This window comes from Cibotium barometz, chromosome 23 (genome assembly GCF_041138505.1).
Source record: "Cibotium barometz isolate CiBa-2024 chromosome 23, ASM4113850v1, whole genome shotgun sequence".
NCBI classification, from domain to species: Eukaryota; Viridiplantae; Streptophyta; class Polypodiopsida; order Cyatheales; family Cibotiaceae; genus Cibotium; species Cibotium barometz.
In genome coordinates, this window is record NC_141068.1 from 13,248,551 (window position 1) to 13,256,664 (window position 8,114).

The following is an 8,114-nucleotide window of genomic DNA, read 5'->3' on the forward strand; positions in this document are numbered from 1 at the left end:
TTGTAGCCTTGATATGTATACTTTTGCGATAACCACGATCATATCCCAAGCGAGTAGCATAAGCAATAGCGTGTTGATCACTCAAAATCCTTCTTTTGTAACACACTTTTAACAAGCTTAGCTGGTCTTTGGATAGTAATGGTACTCCAACTTTGGATGCCAACATTGCTAGATCCTTGCTTATGGATTCTACTCTTTTTTTCCCTCTTGATTGGACATACTTTAGCTTATCACCATACAATGGTAAGTGTGAAGATGAGTTTTTCACTTCATCTGAATATTCGTTGAGATCTTCTCGCAAAAATTGGGAGGTGAATTGGAGCCATTCTTCTAGTACATCTTGAAAATCGATAAATAAATTATGACCATGTGTGATAGGAGATTGACCTAGCCGATTAAGCAAAATAATAGACCTAATGTCATTTGTATTATTTAGATTTAAAAGGTAGGGTAGTGTTGAGATATCGAGCTCGTCTAGTGAGGCGGTGGACACTGATGACCCGCCTGGGGGATAGGCCCCACACTTACACCACTGGCATGGTTGGTGAGATCTTGGGTGATATGCGGCCAGTGGGATGACAGGCTGTGTGACAGCCACTCTAGAGACTGGCATAGTTATAGCGCCAGCTCATTTAGTCGGGTTCACACTATAGAGAACCCGTGTATGTATTGGTTGAGTACCTTTCATATTGTGTGTACTCTTATTCTTGTATATGGTGTGTTGAGTGTTGAGTAGAGAAGAAGAAGATTTTCAGCCTCTCACCTTGTGTGTTCTCTATTAGGGTTTGTGAGTGTGTGTGTGTGCTTGCAAGAGCTCAAGCTCTCTTCCCCCTGCATCTTTTCATGGTATCAGAGCCTGGTTCGTGCTAAGGGCTGAGCTGCAAGCAAGAGAATCACAAGAAGCGGTACGAGGGTAAGAGCTACAACTACTCTTCGCTATTGTGTTGGTGACTACACCCTTGTCGGGAGCTCTACGGGAGGCACCGGCAAACGATCTCCGATTGAGGAGCTTTCTTCGCGGGAGTAAAGCTATAGGGCAACTATCCAGTCCTTTGGACTAAAATTTTCGGGCCGAAAACGCGTTTCGGGCGCGTCTGAACCTCCGTTTTTCAGAAAGCAGGCGATTTCGAGCACTGCGGGTAAGTCATCGATTCTCTGCAGAACTCTGTTTTAAGAACTGCAGGAAGACAGATTGACTGTGCAGACACTGTGGGTGCTGCAAAGAGGTCTACAGTTGCCATTGGGTGTATGTATGCACATTGAAGTCACTGGTTGTGACATTTGAGAGTACTACAGTACCGCTGTGCAGAAAATACAGCATTTGTGCAAAAAAACCAGAGTGCAGTTTCTGGTAAAGTTGTGTGTTTGGCAAGATGTCAAATGAGGGGATAACTCAGATTGTGGCTGAGAAGCTGGATAAGAATAACTTCCATGCTTGGAGGTTCAGGTTGACGAATTTCCTGATGGGAAAAGGTTATTGGGACTACATAGAAGGTGAGCATGAAGAGGCACCGGAGATACCGGATATAAATCCGACTGCTGCAGATGTGAAAGAGTTTAAAGACTGGAACCAAGGAGCCAGGAAAGTAATGTATTGGCTATCCATTAGTATACAGGACACCATGATTGGGCACATTCAGGATGCCAAGTCCCCCAAGGAGGCGTGGGACACCTTGGTAAAGCTCTATGAAACAAATACCAAGGCACGTAAGATACAGTTGAAGAATGAACTTCATACTGTGGAGAAAAAGAGCATGTCTGTGAATGACTATGCGTTGAAGATAAAGGGCATTGTGGAATCCCTTGCATCTATTGGTGTGTCAGTAGATGATGATGACAAGGTGGAAGTCTGTCTACGTGGTCTCGGGCCGCAATACAAGGCGTTTAAGACGTCTATCCAGACTCGGGAAAACATTCCCAACTTTACAGATTTAGTGTCTATGCTGATTATCGAAGAGAAGAACTTGGGTGAAGACCAACAGTCTTCACAAAGCAAAAACAGTTCAGAGCAACAGGCCTTCTACACGAGTTCAGGAAGAGGACGAGGTAGAGGAGGCCGTGGACGCGGTCAAGGAGGTGGCCGAACAGGTAATCAGAATTACGGCCAGCAGCAGAGCAGCAGCAACAACAGTCCCAGAATCAACAACAACAACAACACGCAGGTGGAAGAGGCAAATTCAGAGGCAGGGGGAGTCAAAGAGGCCGTGGAAATTGGCAAAGGCAATATAATGATGCACGTGAATGCTACTATTGTGGTAAGCCAGGACATGTGCAGTCAGAATGTTATAAGAAGCAGGCTGACATGCAAAATGGGAAAGTGCAGCAAAACAACTATGCATCCTCAAGCAGAAATAATGAGGACAATGAAAGGTTGTTTGTTATGCAGCATGTTGTGAATGCCATGTCTGAAAATGTTGATGCAGCACAAAAAGATAATGTATGGTATGTGGATTCAGGCGCTTCGAACCACATGACGAGTCATGGGGAGTGGTTCAAGGAGATGAAGAACCCGGAAAGACCAGGTTTTGTGGAAACAGGGGATGACACTGCTCATCCAATTGCCCACGTTGGAGATGTGCCATTATCTATGCAGGATGGCAAAGTGAAGTACCTTGCAGATGTACTTCATGTACCGAACATAACAAAGAATCTGGTTTCAGTTGGCCAGATGATTAAGCAGGGGTTGCAGGTTCGGTTTAACCCTGATGGGTGTTATGTTGAAGATTTCAAAGACAAGTGCAGGTTGGTTGCAAAAGGCAACAGAGTGGGCAGAATGTTTACGTTGGATGTAGACATGCCTGAAATGAGTGCTGCAATGTTTGCAAATGGTTCAGGAGTTGTTGCAGACACAGACATATGGCATAAAAGAATTGGACATGTAAATGTGCAGAGATTGAAGTCTATGCAGACAAAAGGAATTGTGACAGGGCTGCCAAAATTTAAAGTGGAAGGTATGCAGAAAATATGTGAAGCATGCCAATTTGGGAAGCAAACAAAGCATGTGTTTCCACGTAACAGATATGTGAGCAGAAATGCACTAGATGTTGTGCATTCAGATGTATGGGGTCCTACGAAGACCGTGTCTATGGGAGGCTGCAGGTACTATGTCACTTTCATTGATGACCACACAAGGAAAGTGTGGGTATATTTCATGAAGGAGAAGAGTGAGGTGTTCACTCACTTTCAGAATTTCAGAGTTTTGGTTGAAAAGCAAACAGGGAAATATGTTAAGTGCCTAAGGTCAGATGGAGGGGGAGAATACTTCTCCAATGAGTTCTCTGAATTTTTGAAGAAGAATGGTATTCGGAGACAGTTCACATGCAGATACACTCCGCAGCAAAATGGAGTTGCTGAGCGAAAAACAGGCACATTGCTGAGATTGCGCGAGCATTGATGGAAGAGAAGAATATGCCGCATTGCTATTGGACTGAGGCTGTTTCTACAGCAATATACATCATGAACAGGACTCCAACTGCAGCCATACATGATGTAACTCCAGAGGAGAAGTTTACTGGCAGAAAACCAGATTTGTCTCATCTGAAAGTTTTTGGATGCATTGCATATGTGCATGTGCCAGATGAGCTGAGAACTAAGCTGGATCCGAAAGCTGAAAAATGTGTGTTTATTGGATATTCCCTTGAGCAAAAGGGATACAGGTGTTATAACCCTGCTACACGTGAGTTGAGGGTAAGCAGAGATGTTGTCTTTGATGAGATGAGCAGTTGGTATGCTGCTGAAAAGGAAGCTATTGGGACTGATGTGAGTGGAAGTGTGGTTGCACAGAATGCAGGTCAGCAATCACAGTCTTTGAGTGGACCAGGAGAGTCCTCATCTAGTGGGTCTATTGATAGACCATGGAGTGGCAGGCTCCGTCATAATACCAGCCCTGCAAATGTGATTAGTACATCACGTAAAGGAAAAGAGAAAGTGGTTGAGCCCCTTGGTATGCCTGACATTTTTGCAGGGCATTCTCATGTTGATGGAGAGTCTAGTGGCTCAGATATGAGCCTTGATGAGGAGCTTGGGATCCCAGCTATGAGAACACCTGGTGTAAAGAAGGCTATGGAGGCCATGAATGAAAAGCTGCGAAGATCAGGGAGAGTGAAGAACCCTGTGCAGAGATTTACATATGATGGTTATGTGGCACATCATTATGCATATATGGCAAAAGTTGTGCAGGTTGTAGAGCCCACATGCATTGATGAGGCTGTTGGAAATGTGTGTTGGGAGAAAGCTATGGATGAGGAGATGGATGCACTATATGGAAATGAAACTTGGGATTTAGTGCAATTGCCTGAAGGCAAGAAAGCCATTGGCTGCAAGTGGGTGTACAAAGTTAAACATAACAGTGATGGAAGCATAAACAGGTACAAGGCTAGATTGGTAGCCAAAGGATATGCGCAGACATATGGGATTGATTATGAGGAAACTTTCAGCCTAGTTGCCAAGATGGCAACGGTGAGAGTTGTGATAGCAGTGGCTGCGTCAAAGCAATGGTCTTTACATCAGATGGATGTAAAGAATGCATTCTTGCATGGGGATTTGCAAGAAGAGGTGTATATGTTGCAGCCACCTGGTTATGAGGATGTGGGTCACCCTGAGCATGTTTGCAGGTTGAAGAAAGCCTTGTATGGCTTAAAGCAAGCACCAAGAGCATGGTCTGACAAGATCTCTGAATATCTTGTCACTATTGGCTTTCATGTAGCCAATGCAGATTTCTCATTGTATGTGAGACATGGTGATAGAGGAGTTGTGCTTGTTGTCATCTATGAAGATGACTTGATCATTACGGGGGACCATGATGCAGAGATCTTTGATGTAAAGATCTTGCTTAGACAGAAGTTCGAGATGAAGGATCTGGGGGAGCTCAGATATTTCTTGGGCATTGAGGTGATTAGGTCACCACATGGTATTGGATTACTGCAGAGACAGTATGGCTTGGACATGTTGTCCAAGTATGGTATGACAAGCTGTAAGCCTATTTCTGTGCCATTGGATCAGAATGGCAAGTTGAGTGCAGATTCAGGAGAGATCTTGGAGGATCCTACTATGTACAGGAGCATAGTAGGAAGTTTGATCTACATGACGATCACCAGACCAGATTTAAGCTATGCTGTTGGGTTGGTGAGTCAGTTTATGCAGGTTCCACGGAAACCGCATTTGGATGCTGTGAGACGCATACTGAGGTATGTGAGGTCTACTTTGCATTGTGGACTATTCTATGAGACTGGGACAGAGATATGTGTACATGGTTACACAGATGCTGATTGGGCTGGTAGTATCTCAGACAGAAGATCTACCAGTGGATTCATGTTTTCTTTGGGGAGTGCTGCTGTGACTTGGAGCAGCAAGAAGCAGCCTACGGTTGCTCTATCGAGTACAGAGGCCGAGTACAGAGGAGCTGCTATGGCAGCATGTGAGGTAGCTTGGTTGAGAAAGCTACTTGCAGATTTGGGTCTATCAGTGGATAGACAAGTTGTCATTTTCTGTGACAACATTAGCAGTATACAGTTGGCTAGGAACCCAGTCTTTCATGCTCGTACGAAGCACATAGAGGTCCACTACCACTTCGTCAGAGAGAGGGTCTTGGCAGGAGACCTTGACCTTGTTTATGTCAGCACAGAGGATCAGGTAGCTGACATCTTCACCAAAGCATTGGGTACAGAGAAGCTCCGCAGATTCAGGGCTTCGCTTGGTGTACATGAGATGGAGTTGAGCTCGAGGGGGAGTGTTGAGATATCGAGCTCGTCTAGTGAGGCGGTGGACACTGATGACCCGCCTGGGGGATAGGCCCCACACTTACACCACTGGCATGGTTGGTGAGATCTTGGGTGATATGCGGCCAGTGGGATGACAGGCTGTGTGACAGCCACTCTAGAGACTGGCATAGTTATAGCGCCAGCTCATTTAGTCGGGTTCACACTATAGAGAACCCGTGTATGTATTGGTTGAGTACCTTTCATATTGTGTGTACTCTTATTCTTGTATATGGTGTGTTGAGTGTTGAGTAGAGAAGAAGAAGATTTTCAGCCTCTCACCTTGTGTGTTCTCTATTAGGGTTTGTGAGTGTGTGTGTGTGCTTGCAAGAGCTCAAGCTCTCTTCCCCCCTGCATCTTTTCAGGTAGAAGGTCATTGCACAGTACGTAGTCGTGCCCTCCTTGAAAACTTTCAGGGAAGAGACAGTTGTCTTTTGGATTAACACATCCCTTGAAAGGGCTATCATCAATAAGCAATGTATTCTTATTGCAAATATCTTGGCACTAATTCCAAACCTTGAGTAAAGGTTTAAACATAGCCTCAACAGTAGGCTTATCTGGCCTATACACTTTTCAAAGATTATGGATATAACATTCTTCTTGTCCCCACACCATAAAGAAATGATATTTCTTATGTGCATACTATTCAAGAGTGTTTACATAGGCACAAACATTCTTGTGTAGCATGGTGGACCAAATACCAACATGAAAGTACTGGCAAATCTCATCCAAAAATTCAAAACACCGGGGCGAATAACAACTGTGGTGCGACCAATATCAATTCGAATACAATTTGTTTGTGGATGCCTCTTCTCTTCCTTGTTGAGTAAAACTCCATTAAGATCAAGTATAAGTGCATGTTTCTTTATGGTGATTGCACGAGGAATATTTTCTGCATACGATACAAAAGAATGTAAACACTTTAATGTGTTTACATACTTAACAATGTTAAAACAAGTGATCCTATATTATCAATGAGAGCTAATTACAACAAAACATCCACAAGTTTACTTTCGTTTCATGCTCCCATACTCATCTATGAGATGATGGCTCCTAGACTTGATTGCATTTCCCTATTGATTGGTGAAGATTGAAATACTAATCTATCTCCATCTCTCTCAAAAGAATATAAACTTCCTAGAGGCCTACTCTTTTGTGTATCGGAACGTAGCTCTCAAAAGAATATAAACTTCCTAGAGGCCTACTCTTTTGTGTATTGGAACGTAGCTCCTCAACACGTTGCTCTATTTCTTGTGCACTTCTCGTCCCTTTTGGCGAACCCCTCTCTAGGTTTAATAGCTCATACTCCCTCTCCCTCACTCACCTTTCTGTGGCACCTCCTTCTCTCTCTCTCTCTCTCAGATCAAACCATGCAGCCCCTCAACACCTTTCTTTCACCTCCTTGCTACCTTTTGATTCCCTCGGCCCCAATCGCCCCCTCACCACCACCCCCCTCGTGTGCTATCTATCGCTCTAGCTGTCTCCTGAGCTCACCCCCTATCAACTACCTCGTTCCCTCTACTCCACTAACCTCGCTACCCTCACCTTCGCTCCCTGAAAGTCCTCTCCCACTCACTAGTTAGTAACGAGCCCCCTCAATCTCCTTGCTTCACTCACGTGTAATCTTTCACCACCCTCGCTAGAACTCACCCCCTCTCTCGCCACCACTCTTTCACCTCCTTACTAAAGAATCCCCCACCACTCACATATTGTTCTCTCCCTCCGAGATTCTCTATCTTAGTCTCCTTCACATTGTCTCTCAATCTCTAGTCCCTCTCTCACTCTCTGGGTCTCCCTTCGTCTCTCTTACTCTCCCACTCCCATATCTCTCGCTCTCTTTCAATCGATATCTCTCTATATTTCCTAAATTTTTCTCTATTATTAAGATAAAGAAAATAATTACATCCTAATTATTAGTTGTATATCAAGCATAAAGCCTACTGGTGGGAGAATGAACTGAGAAATTAGAGGTTCTAACTTCAAGAAGTTTGTAATATACTCTACCTTAAGAGAGGGTTTCCACTTGTCTCTCAAGCCATGTGAGTTACTTCTCGGCACCAAGAAAAGGTTCAACCATGACAAAGAATAATGACCCGTGTGGAGGACGTGGGCATCCTAGGGTAATTGATCATGATGAGGATGCCACTGAACCTTAAATAGCGGTAGCTATAAATATTTCCCAAGGAAGTGGAGGGCCTTCCCATAACCACGAATATTGGATCTCCACCTCACCATGTAAGTGGACTAACCCTAGAGGGTTTTTTTTTAGAAAAGAGAATTGTCTGATGCATTTAACTAGGAAATTTTTCTTTATGAAAATAGAAAAAGGTTATCTCTCTAATGTGAGTATGTTTGTTG